Genomic DNA, 13,277 nt, shown 5'->3' with positions numbered 1-13,277 from the left:
AGAAAAAATCTCTACCTTAAATTTAAACCTTACAATTTGTTTTTATGTATAATGTATTTCATTTTATTTTTATATTACTGCATGCCTGCAGCAAATTAGCTCAAGAAAAATATGAATAATTAATTACAACTCATTATAATTAATTATTATAATTAAGTATTTGAATCAGTTAATAGAATTAACTTGATGTAGCAGACTTAATAAAACAATCAACTAACCTGTCAAGTGAATGCTCAGTATTAATTATTTATAAATTCTAAGAAATGTTAATTTCTTTACTGTACAGTTCTACTCGGGGCATGTAGCCAAAATCTGCATGATTAGGGACTCCAGTATATGAGCATGAGCCACAAACAACTTTACATGTGACATGAACTAGACTTTATTAACTTGACTAAACACTTAGACTAATCAAACATAGGCCTACACATACATACATGCATACAGTTTAGCAATGGAAAGAGAGCTGAAGCAGAATACAGGAAAGCGAGAAGTTATAACATTGTTTGAACTTCAGCAGATCAACACTCTTGAGCAAACCCTCAGTTTCTTAGTTCTAACACCCTTCTTTTAAAGGGGTAGGGATACTTAAAGTATCAAATAATGAGACCGAGTTTGATACTTGCATGTCTCGCCCATTTGAATAAAACAGTCCTGATTCAATTTGTTGAGGCTCTAGTTGAACTTTGCTGATGTTGTCTTGAGAGAGAACCAGTTGGAATCAGAGGGACTTTAGTGAATGGAAAGGCAAGGCCGCACAGCCTGGCACAAACTTAAGCGCCCTTAGAAGACTTCTAGCTCAGTATCACCTTCACATCAGAATTTCTAAGAATCCCTGTGATCTTGTGATCCGTGATCTTTTAAAGTGTGAAAATGTCACACCCTCTGGAGGTGAGTGAACCAATAAGGAGTTTTTCCTTTGGAAGGAAACTTTACAATCCTTTGTGTTTTAGAAACCATTAAAGATTTGTATAATACTAATATGTTGCATAGGTATCACCATATAATGTAAATGTTCATTCAGGTCATTAAAACAGAAACTCATTGATACCAAACATGGTACACATGTGTTCTTGATTTAAGGCTGGCTAAAACATTAATTCAAAGAGTTTATAGTAATACAATGGCAAAACACTTTAAAGGAACATGATTGCATAAGGAAATTGGATACATCATTGTACATTTCTCAAGTGGTTATATATAGAATTTTCAACAAGAAGTTACTCAAAACTCTGAAAATTGCTTTGGGTCGTAAACCATATATTTTTTACCACAGTAACCTGGGGCCTCATTTATAAACGTTGCGTACGCACCAGAGCATATGAGCGGAGTGGAGCGGTGAGAATCTCCGCTCATCGCTCACGGAACTGTTCACCCCTCCGCTCCCCCGCTCAAAGCTACATCAGGCCGCTCCGCTCATTTTCGCTCAGCGCTCAACGCAGTTTGCTTCGCGCTCCACTCAAATCACCCCCGCTCGCTCAAAAAAAGGAAAAAAATCTACATGTATATCACTTGTAGCGGTCCCCAACCTTTTTTGCGTCACGGACCGGTTTAATATCAGACAATATTTTCACGGACCGGCCAAGGTGTGGCGGATAAATACAACAAAATAAAATGATACGAACGGCATAAAAAATGGGGTCTTTTTTTTAAATAGCCTATAATAATAAACGTGAATCCAATATGTGTAGGCCATATACTAGCAACTTTATTAGCAGCGTCCTCTAACATCTCGCCTAAAGACAACTGAGAAAGTCTGAACACAAACAAAATGCCCTCAAAAGAAAAAAATCTCCATGTTTTCGGTGCTGATGCGTTCATGTAACATGTAGGCCTGGGTGGCACTGCCAATAACGCACCTAAAAGCTGTCACAACGAACCGGCAAAATGAATGATTATGTATATGTAAAATATAGCAGGAGACATTTTAATTGTTTACTAATAAACCATTTTTTTTATGTCTGTGTTGGCTGGAAAGATGACTCGCGATCTTCGCAGTATTGAACGCCCCAGAGAGAAATGCACACACGGATTACATAAGAGAGCAGTCTGTTTTCTTTCGTTTTGAATTGTTCTGTTTAAAAGTAGACATTTCAAGCTTTATATATAGCCTATGTCTCAGGTCAGTATACGCTGAGTTTCGGTTCATTTATGAGACAAACTCCAGGTTCACCCGCCGGCGCCTTCGTGTCGTGATTATCTATTTTCTAATATATTTACTTATTTATTAAATCCAGACAATAATGGTTGATTAAACACTGATCAAAATTAAGATACAATTAATACAAAACGAAATTAAATTTAAAGACAGGCTTTGTGCTTTCTGTTTGAGGTCTCAGTGAAAGTTTTAAAGCAGTCTTTTAGTGCCGCTGTCAGAGCGCTCACGTCCGTAACGGAGAACTGTCCCATCTGTAACATTGTTTTTTTTTTGTTTTTTTTTTTTAATTTCTAAATATGCGACTTATAGTCCAGTGCGACTTAGGCTATGCCTATATATGTTTTTTATTCTTCATGGCGCATTTTTTGACTGATGCGTGGCGTGAGCGGAGCGGAATTGGAGCGGGAAATAGGGCGACGCTCCGTCCTTTTGAAATTGCCGCTCTGCGCTCTGTCCAAGATCCGCCCGCTCACGCTCCCCGCTCGCTCCCGCTCCACTCCGCTCACATGCTCTGGTACGCACAAAAGAAGGCGTACGCCGCTCTCTACGCAATAATTGGTATTTATAAAAAGCAAACCTGATGGGAAAATGTACGGTCCTTCACGCAAACTCTGACCCAGGCGTACGCACAAAAACGGGTGAGATGAGAAATGGCGACACCGTCGGCAGAGGGAAGAAACACGTGAAAGTGTGTGAAACTGTAGACCGTTGTGTAAAAGAAATGGCAATACTGCCTCTCATAAATAACATGAAGACTTCACAAAGCAAGTCTTACAATTAACAGCCTACACGAACACCCGTTTGATCGATCTGCAGTGTAAAACAAACAAAATCAAACGAAGATTACAACAGAAATGCAAATTAACACATATTTGCAAAAAGAAAAGTGAAATATGTTCTGCAATAATATTGGCATGTTATGCAATTCATCCTCATAACACATCTGTAGCTTGTCAGATGCATTCAAATGGATGGTAATAAAATGCCATCACAATGCGTAATGACGCACAATGGCTGATCTTGCGCTTCACGTTTGCGCGTGAGTGAAGTTACGTTTCTTGGTTTTCCTCTATGATTTCGCAATCGATGAATATTAACTTGTGGGCGTGTCTATGGGCAACTATGGGCGTGACATGAAGCCGCAAAAGCTGCGCTAAATTTAGAATTGATTGTGATTTATTAAGGGAAAACTGCGTAGGATGTGCGTGCGCACGGTTTTATAAATCGGAATATTTCTGTGCGTACGCACGTCCTATGTTTCATCCGTACGCCACTTCTGGCGCAAATCCTACGAAAAGTTTTATAAATGAGGCCTCAGATGCCTGGTGTTAGCTGCATTTGGGATGTTAGTTGCAGTTTCATGGGATGGTTAACAGAACTTTGTTGGAAGAGTAAGTTTGCTGGATCATTCATTAAATATAATGAATAATTTTGTGTCTGATTGGTCCAAATCAGGGGTGCCCAATCCTGCTCCTGCTGATCGACTGTCCTGCAGAGTTCATCTCCAACCCTAATCAAACACACCTGCCATTATTTTTCTAGTGATCCTGAAGATCTTAATTGGTTGCTTCAGGTGTGTTTGATTAGGGTTGGAGATGAACTGTGCAGGACAGTCGATCAGCAGGATTGGGCACCCCTGGTCCAGATGCTACAGACATTAACATAGTTTGGTAGATTTTCCAAAATGTTAAAATATTAACAAGTTTATACATTTTATTTATTTATTTTTGTATTGCTGTATAACACATCATTTTGCATATTTTTTATTGTCCTTTAAAAAAAAAAAAGTACCATCCCAGCAGTCTGCTTTTGGTTAAATCCTTGCCCGTAACCAGCAGAGACTGTGTGATACTGTACATCTGTTTGATAATTCTGGTTCATGAGTGTCTTGGGCAGTGGTTGTATTAGTTTGGCTGGTGAGGGTAGGGAGGCCGTCTCTGGCACAGAGCTTAATGACTGGAGTGGTTCCCTTACCAGGTGCCAGTTTATACACATCCACCAACACTTACCCCTACATGCAACAGCTGTTTTACACCTAATGAGGTCCGGCCCTCTTGCTTAGCAAGAGTCTTTTTTTGGTCTCGCCTTAATTTGTACCCGCTGTTCCCAGAAACATCCACCACTTTCTGGTTCCATTTATTACCTTACTGTTGGTCCTCTGCAAAGCCATCCTTCTTTTTCGTTGGTTGCGGCTCACAAGTGGAGTGACTGGAAACGATGCTTTGATATTGATTTAATTAAGGGGGGTGAACGCTGGTACTTTGTATTGATTTCAGCGCTGGAGGGGAGTCTGTAGGCGTGGAGGTGTGAGCTGCAGTGTGAAGCACTCTTGATTAGCACTCGAGTGTAGTCTGAGCATCTCCTGTTTGTCAGGGATAAACCCTGTTCTGTAGATTTAGAAGAGCCTTTAGGTAATTGTGTCTGTAATGTTCCTGACTTTGATTGAAGATTTGTTTGTTAATTAGCAATAATGCTCATTAGGAAATGCATTTTATTTATACAATAACAAATGTCTTTTTATTATTATTATTATTATTATTAAATTTCATATTTAATAATTGTATTTGGGTTTTTTTTTGTATAATTGACTTTAGTGTTGTTGACGCACACCTGAAAATCAGAAGACAAAATCAGTTTAGCTCCCAAAAGATGAAGTTTGAAAATGAGGTAATTTCTTTGCATTAAAATTTTCACCCCAAAAAATTTTTTCATTGTTTTTTACTATAATACTGCATCCAAAGCCAGGCTTTCTCAGTCTTTTGGCTTTATGAAGCATTATTGAACCAAAATGGCCTCTTTACCATGTCCACTTTAAAAGAGGCAGAAACCGAAAAGGTGCTTTGCACGCTTCCAAGCCTGGAGCACTGCAGAGGTTTATGGGTATATTTGTAAACTTGCAATCAAAGCACAGAGTCAGGGTCTCACCCACAGCTTGCGCGACCGGGGGAGGAAAAGGCCGCAGATGCTGCCACTGCCCTTTCTTCACAATGGCTCTGAAATCACAGAGCTGTAATTTAGCGCCGGCACTGATTGCTGTGAAACCGCTGTGCCGCCTGTACACCAAAACAGGGCACGTTGTGCACAACCCTGGGGTTGTTTTGTCTATATCCCTCTTTATGTGCGTCAGTGTGTATGTACATGCGTTTGTCGTGTTTCTCTCGCCCCACCGCTGAACAGAGGCTTTTAGTCTCTCTGCCTCTGTTTGTTTTCCCTAATGTAATGCTATAAGCAGCTGGAGGAGCCTGTAGATGTGCAGTGGGTGAATCTTTTCTCGTTGAGGTCGTTCTATCTCCCTTTCTCCTCCTTCCCTCCCCCCACCGGGGCTCATCCGCACCATCTCCTGCTCAGAGTCAATCACGAGCGCCGGGAGGGGAGGTGAAATTCTTTTAATACTACCCTCATCCTTGCAGAACGGACCCCGTCCACCCGCCAATGAATGTTTAATGAGACGAGCGGACAGGTGGGCCAGCCCACGTCACCACGTGCCGGTGTCAGTGTGAAATGTGGCTTTGTCCTTAAGCTCGGCGTGGGCTGCCGCTTTTACCTGGAGAGGAAGGAAAAGAGAGAATGAACATCACTGTTTGAAAGCGAGAAAGACGTTACTGCAAATGGCTTTGAGAGAGGGGTGATCATTGGCTCATTGGCGAGTGTGTGTGCTTCTTTCTTTAGCTGCATCTCTCCGTGGGTGGCGTTCCTTATACTTGTGGTCAAATTAAACACTTAAGTTGATTACGCTACCACTAACTGCCATACACACACTCAGTGTGTCTCATTTGCTTATTACATCCTTTAGAACAGGGTTTCTCAAACTCGGTCCTGGAGGGCCACTGTCCTGCACAGGTTAGCTCCAACCCTGATCAAACACACCTAGCTGTGAGTTTCTAGTGATCCTGAAGACATTGATTAGCTTGCTCAGGTGTGTTTGATCAGGGTTGGAGCTAAACTGTGCAGAACAGTGGCCCTCCAGGACCGAGTTTGAGAAACACTGATTTAGAAGAACATGTCTCATGTATTATTATTAATATTTAATGATATTTAAATGTAATACTTAATAATTGTTTCCCATGTCAGGTCACAATTCACCTAAAAAAAAACAAAAAAAAAACATTTAGCTCAAAGAAAATGAAGCCATTTTTAGGAGCATTAAGATTTTTTTAATTAAACAATTTCATAAATTAAATACAACTCCCACAAAAACTTGATAATTATCACTATAATGTGCCTGGAATTTTACTTTTTTAATTAATTATTTTTTGTATTGTTTGTCATTTCAATTATTCTCAAGAGTAATTGATTTGTAATGCTGTATTTTAACTGTAATCTATTGTTTTTCTCAGTACAGTAATGACACCGAGATTATCTTTGAACAGTATTGAGAATTTGAGAGGAAAATAATGTTACAATAGTCGTCAACTGTTTACAATCTAACAGCTGATGGACCCCATTGACTTCCATAGTATTTTCCTACTATGGAAGTCAATGGGGTCCATCAACTGTCTTATTGTGTTCAGCAGAAGAAAGAAACTGAAACAACTTGAGTGTGTGTAAATGACATAATTTTCATTTTTAAGTGAACGATTCCTTTAATAGTCTAAAATATGTCACTTTTTTCTTGTGTTGGGCTTGTTTGCAGATTTTGTTAGATTAATGCAGTTAGATTCAACATGCAGTATTTATGCATGGGAATTGTGGCTGAATTTCTGTTTAATGTGGTGATTTGGAAACACCAGTATTAGCATTGTCTCATTTCTTTAGTCTTGTTCCCTCTGGGAATCTTTTGATGAAATAATATCTCAATAACATTGATATTAGGTCTAATCATTCTTCTGAGCATTTGCATAAGATTTGCTCTCAGCTACTGCCATAGCAGCACATCAATACATTTTAAGAAGGAACTGTGAGGGCATTTCTGTGGAGTTGCTATGGTGTTCGGAGTGCTTTTTAGTACATTGTGGTTGCTTGGGTGCTTCTTCCACCTCCACATCTCTGATATTGTAGTGTGTATATATGGCATATCGATATCTACAGATATCAATCTAAGTCAATGGGATTTGTTTTCTATCTATTTCATCTGCCAGGCGAAAATTGTAAGTCTAATCACTGACAAATAATAGCACACCTCTTATCAAGCCATAAGGATGTGGCATAAACACTGTGGATCTCTAACCCTGAATATGAGCCATAATAATAGTGAATCTCGCCTTAGCAAACACAATTAATTATGGGATGCTGAGAAGCGATGAACATGATATTTAATGAAATGCTCTCCTGTCTCTGTGGTATCGACCTTCCTCTCTGTGGATTCCTCTCTTTCTCTAGCTGTTGTTTTCAAATAGTGTAAAAAGCTCAGAGTGAGAGGTTGATCCCTCTTGGTTGCATTGTGGGTAACGTGAGGTAGGCGTGGAAGTGTTTGACCCACTGGATGCTATTACGGTAGATTCATCTTTCCAATGCAAATAAACACAGGTGTGGGTTATTTATAGGCCTTTTTGCAGCTATGCGATGTGTAAAAGCAGTGCTCATCCCTCATAGCTTGTAATGTCAAGACAGTGTGTCATATGGAAAGAGTGAATCATCCACAGACAGAGTAAGTGAGATGGAGACCGCATTTTTAATACTTTCTTGTAAATATTCACAGCTTCACCTGTGAGTCTTTCATCTGCCAAACAAGTGATTATTATAGTGATTCAAACAAAATGGTGAAAATGGAAATGTGAAGGTTAGTGTAGGTCAGTCAACTAAGATAGGACATGGTGACATGTTTGAGATGGTGATTATTCCTGTGTTGATAGCAGAGATGGACAAGATGTGCATGTACATCAAGACTTCAGAAAAACACAACTTCAGAGTGGCATATTTAAAAAAAAGAATACAAAAAACACCCCAGGACATGCATGTTGCATTAACTTTTCTAGTCATACATTCATGTTTTCATAGACATGTAGCAGTCTTAAAATATTTTCATTTTCATGATGGACACGCCCCGCCCCCCTGAGTACTAGAGTACTCGTTTTTTGAGACGAGAATGAAAAGAGAAATTGAAAAAAATGCCCATCCCTAATGAAATGTAATGTCCTTGAATGCAATTTATGTTACTTTGGAGTGGATGTAAATTGGAAAATATGTTTTAAATGAGAAGTAATTTTAAAATGCAAAAAGATAACCCTGGTGTGTAAGAGAGAAAGGCATTATTCATGCAGAGAACCTTTGACTTTGGAGATTAAACATTTACATTAGCTAAGAGTCCTTGATGGTCCTGCTCACTGTGTTATCTGTATAAAAACCGTTTCATCTCATAGTTGACTTTCTCTGGCTCATCTGTGAGCTCCCACCTCATGTCCTCTATAACGCTCACTCGTTCCTCATCAGAGCGGGAGGTGAGTCCAAATCCGTAGACACGTTCAGCTTGTGCTAATTAACATTACACACTGACCGCGAGCTAGCTGTGCGCAAAGCACGCTGCACTGAAAACTCTCGCTCACACACACAGTCAGGGGAGTGTTACAGATTTACAGTAGGCGCTAGAGAACACGACCCCACCGTAATTAAAGCTGAATCCTTCATTATATCCTCCAGTATATCAGCCAAGGAGGATGTAATGAAGCATACAGGGAACGTAAGCAGAGCTGAACATCTGAACCCGCACCATATGGACCACTGCAGGTCTTGTTAGCGTGCTTTTAGATCAAAAACACAAATTAACAGTACTTCATTTTTAAGTTGACTAAGTCTCCCCAAAAAAAAGAGAGAATATTTTGTCCTGGTTCGCTTGCCTTTTACTCTCATGTTTAAGACCGAACCTATATATTATACAAAAAAAATATATTTTAATGAACATCCAAAACAATGCTGTGCTCTGGGCTATATGTGACCCGTCACGGAAACCAGGGACACAAGTCGGCAGCACAACTTTCGAGCAAAATGAGAAAGAAGCGTTTTTTTTTCAAAATTGGTGATTTTCGTTTTTTTGCAGAATCTGTTAGTTGAGATCACGAAGAAGCCTCTCCATGTTTGAGATAGCAGTATTGGTATATTTAAAAGCGATCATTTTGATTTTGAAATCGGCTTGAGATTCTAGCACGCAGTAGGGGCGTGTCATTGTCGGTGTGTATTTCCATACTGAATAAGCCGTGGCTACTTATTATGCAGCGCTCTGGCCGGCTCTATCTGATTTCAAAATTCAATGAACATGGACGCCAATAACATTACGATGTCCAGCAATCGATTTAAATAGTAGGTTACATGGGGTTTAATTTGTCGTTTAATGAGATGTAGCCTAATACATGTTGTCAGTGCCAATACATAGATCCGCCCATTTAACTAACGTGTATATGAATGGTACAGTGGTAGAGCTTTCGCCAGCCGTGTCAGAGGTTGAGAGTTCGAATCCGCCCTTGTATGGATTTTTTTTTTTTTTTTTCGGCATAGTTTTTTTTCTCTCATCAAAACGATTATGTTCATCAGTGGTTGTATATCAAGCAGGGACACGCAAACGTTTGAATTATTTTGTTATTTCAACAGAACGAATAGAGAGTATCGGCAACGCAACGGATTGAAGCACGCGTCGAGTGAAGACAATGCAGTGTGTGCGCGAGCCACATGAGTAAACACTGTTGCCTATCTGCGCCACTGATCGCAGCGGCAACGAGCACTTTGATCACTTGATTTAAAAAAAAAAAAAACACATTTCAGTGCTAGTATCTTATTTAAACACCGAACGAAATGAATGCTCTGCCATTCTGGAGATGTTTTATTTAGAGAATTTGTAGAATTCAGGGAGGAGGGGGAGACGGGGGAGCTTTACAGGGGGTATGACTTATCTAAATGAGATGTAAATGAGCCCTATTGTCATTCCCAGAAGGGCGAGAACTCGCCAATCTTTAGAAGCAGATTTCTACCATTTCAGTTTTTTTTTGAGTGCCTACCTTCAAATGGCCACAACTTCTCCAAATATTATCAGATTTACATGTGTTACACATCGTTGGAAAGCTTGAATACTATACTTTCAGAATATGTGAATAACTCAAAATGCCCCAGAACCGACTTGTGTCCCTACTTTCCGTGACTGGTCACATATGTACTCATTTTACAGTATATGTGCGTACACATGATGATATTTTGACCAGCTGAGAACTTGTGAAGAGTTTGTAAAATGTGTAAAGGAGTCAAAACAGCGGTAGGAATTCTGTAGCAAGAAAACAGCGTTTGACCGAACTGTAATGGGCAACATAGCTTTTATGACAAGAAAAAACTGGTATGATTCAGCATTCTGTTCTTTTAGGGTGTTTTTGGTTCGGTCAAACTGCTCCGGAGTTCGTTTGGAAGCAGACCAAGACCCGCTTTTCAGATGGCAGTGATCAAACGTAATCAAATTAACCGAACTAACAGAACAATCACAACAGTTTATGCCTTTAAAGTCAACATGAAACGCAAATTGCGATCATCTTTCCTTCTCTATTGTGAAGTATATCCGAGTGAATCTGCTTGAAGAATAAAAAATTGGGGCGGGACTTGATATTGTCCATTGGCAGTTGATTGGATTGTAGGATTGTTGTTGTTTTTGACAAGTGTTTTTTTTTTTTTTCTTTAATGAAACGCAAAAGGTGAATTTGAGTCTTTTGAAGCCAAATAATAGTTTGAACAAATATTAACTGACCCTTCGCTAAGCCACGCCCGAAAGCCGCCACAGGCCAATCGTGGCTTAGCAACCGTAATTAGGTGCGGGAGGTCTGGCAAGCTTTCAAGCTTTGTGTGCATAGGGATTGTGCAAATCTGATACCCGGTATCCTAAAAGTTTGGACGGGGGGGGGGTGTAATTTTTTCCCTTCCCGAAACCTAAAACCCAAGGGGAGAAATGCCAGACGTGGATCAAGCAGTGTGGGAAGCCCCATTCACAACTAAATGTCGACAGGATTAACAAAAACACCTACGTTTGCTCCACGACGTGTGAGCAATAGCCTGGCACGCTAAAAATATAAGCGGGAGAATGTTATCATTGCAAAGTGGTCAGGCTAATGTCTTGTGTTTATTGCACAAGATTTATGGATAAGCTGTTTGATTTATAATTATTAGATTATTTTCAAATTTCACTTTCCCTGCTGTGCACGAACATAGTTGTTCCTCAATTTGTGTGTTTCCCATTTGAATGGTCAGGATATGAGGTGGCTGCTGCTTGCGCTGGGACCTATAAGCTTTAGCTTAAATTTTGATGAAATTATTCTCTAATCGGTTGCATATTATGTTGTGGATATATCCTTCGAATGCATACTGCAGTCCCTTTTGTCTTGCTCTCTCAGATATTTCACCTGTTCGCCAAAAATTACTAATTATCTCCTTAGGAATGTCTGACACCGGTGCATACATACTGTAAGAGACGTGCCAGGCGCGAAAGCTTGTCTGGCTTAGGAACAGTAACTAAGGAGGGCGGGGCTTAGCGAAGGGTCAATTAGTTATTCCCGAAAAACCTTTCCGCATTCTGTTTTAATATCATATTTGCCACCTTCCAATAGTGACATCATCAAACATCATTAGTTATGTTTTGTCACCTGATAAAGAATGAAATTTGACACCTGGAACCATTTTCGATTCCTTCAACAGTGTTTGGGGAGTGAGTTTTGTATTCTTTGACATGTATTATAAGCCAGTGCATTAATTTTAATTAGCACCCATCGTCTATAATAGAGACTTTTTCTCTGCCCGGTCCATGCGTTCTAATTGAGTGCCTCTTGGATTAATTGGGTTAAACGCGCTGCCTCCATTAAACCTTTATAACGCGTACGGAGGACACCCCCCTCCTTATTTATTATTTAGCGAGCTCTCGCAGGGCTGGAAGTGGGGCATGGATGAACGAAGCCGGGGAAACACACTCTCTCTGCCCTGCTGCCTGGGAAGAAAATGCAAAACTTTTTAAATTAGTTTAATAAATCAAGGCTACACATTCAGCTGTCATCTGACACGCTACTCTACCCACAGTCACCCCCAACCCCCCTCCCCCCCTTCACTTCTCAAAAACTGCTGCCTCCTCAAAACGCAGCTAATATCTCTACTGTGCGAGGATCAGCTGAGAGGTTTGTGTGTATATGTGTGTGCACGTGTCTTCCCATATGTGCTAATTAACAGTTTAGCAGGCTGGATGCTGGTGGGTTATCCAATAAAATAGAGCATTTAAGCCGCACCTCTTTGGAAATTTGCCATTAACCCCCCTCCCTGCGCACCTCACACGTACACAAACATACGTTCACACGCTAGCGTTGCTCTGTTTGAGTTGGCATCATGCTAATTAGCTGCATGCAGGCTTAAGGCTGCTTGAATGTAGATTTACAGTACATGTTTTAAACGCCCTCTCTCCCCTCGTTATCCTCGTCTTTTCATTTAATACATGCAAATAATCTGATGTTAGCAAACCTTTTTCATAATAACCCCAGTGACGTCAGAGGAGGGGGGTGAAAAGGAGCAACTTAAGACAGGCCCATTAGTTGGCTTATTTTAACAGCTTTCCTGGAGGGATGTTTGGTGTTTGTCGCACATTACAGCTTTCACTCTTTTTTTTCTTTCTTTTTTTTCATCTCTCCGCTTTGCGCTCTCACGACATTATTCATGCCTGACTGTGGGGCCATTTTGTCACGTATCCGTACCCCAGCAAACCCCACACCTCAGCGATTATACTGATTGCTCTGTTGTTGAGAGAAATGAATGAACAGCTGCAAGAGTCTGGGTGTAAAAAGAAAAAGTAAATATTTGTAGTGGAGGTTCTCATTAAAAAGGCCTTTCAAGCCATTTTGATATTAACCTTATTGGCCTGTGGTTGATTTGAGAGCATGCTTGGGTCACATGTCCCCCCTTAAGCGGGCTCTAGTGCGCTAGAGCGGTGAGGATTTGTGGGTCTTAATCCAATATTATTTCTGTATTTGCAACAGACCCCAGGCCCAGCAAAAACTCAATGGATGTTGGTTGTCAACAAGTGAATGTAATTTAGTATTTGCCGTTTGGCTAAACAAGGATAATATGCTCTTCCTCTCCAGGGCTATCAGGGCTTCATTGTTGGAGAAACGATGTAAGCAGAGGCCAGTCACACGCAGGATAATGGGTCAATTCCTCATCAAATCGGCCCGTTATGTTA

At 40.3% G+C, this 13,277-nt stretch overlaps 1 protein-coding gene across 1 annotated transcript in view; it reads left to right on the top strand.

Moving 5' to 3' along the window:
- Window positions 1-13,277, top strand: part of snd1 (staphylococcal nuclease and tudor domain containing 1) — a 176,705-nt gene that overhangs the window by 148,541 nt on the left and 14,887 nt on the right. The gene's annotated exons all lie outside the window — the stretch shown is intronic.

Source organism: Leuciscus leuciscus (genome assembly GCF_965113295.1).
Source record: "Leuciscus leuciscus genome assembly, chromosome: 4".
NCBI classification, from domain to species: Eukaryota; Metazoa; Chordata; class Actinopteri; order Cypriniformes; family Leuciscidae; genus Leuciscus; species Leuciscus leuciscus.
This window is presented reverse-complemented; position numbering and strand designations above follow the sequence as displayed.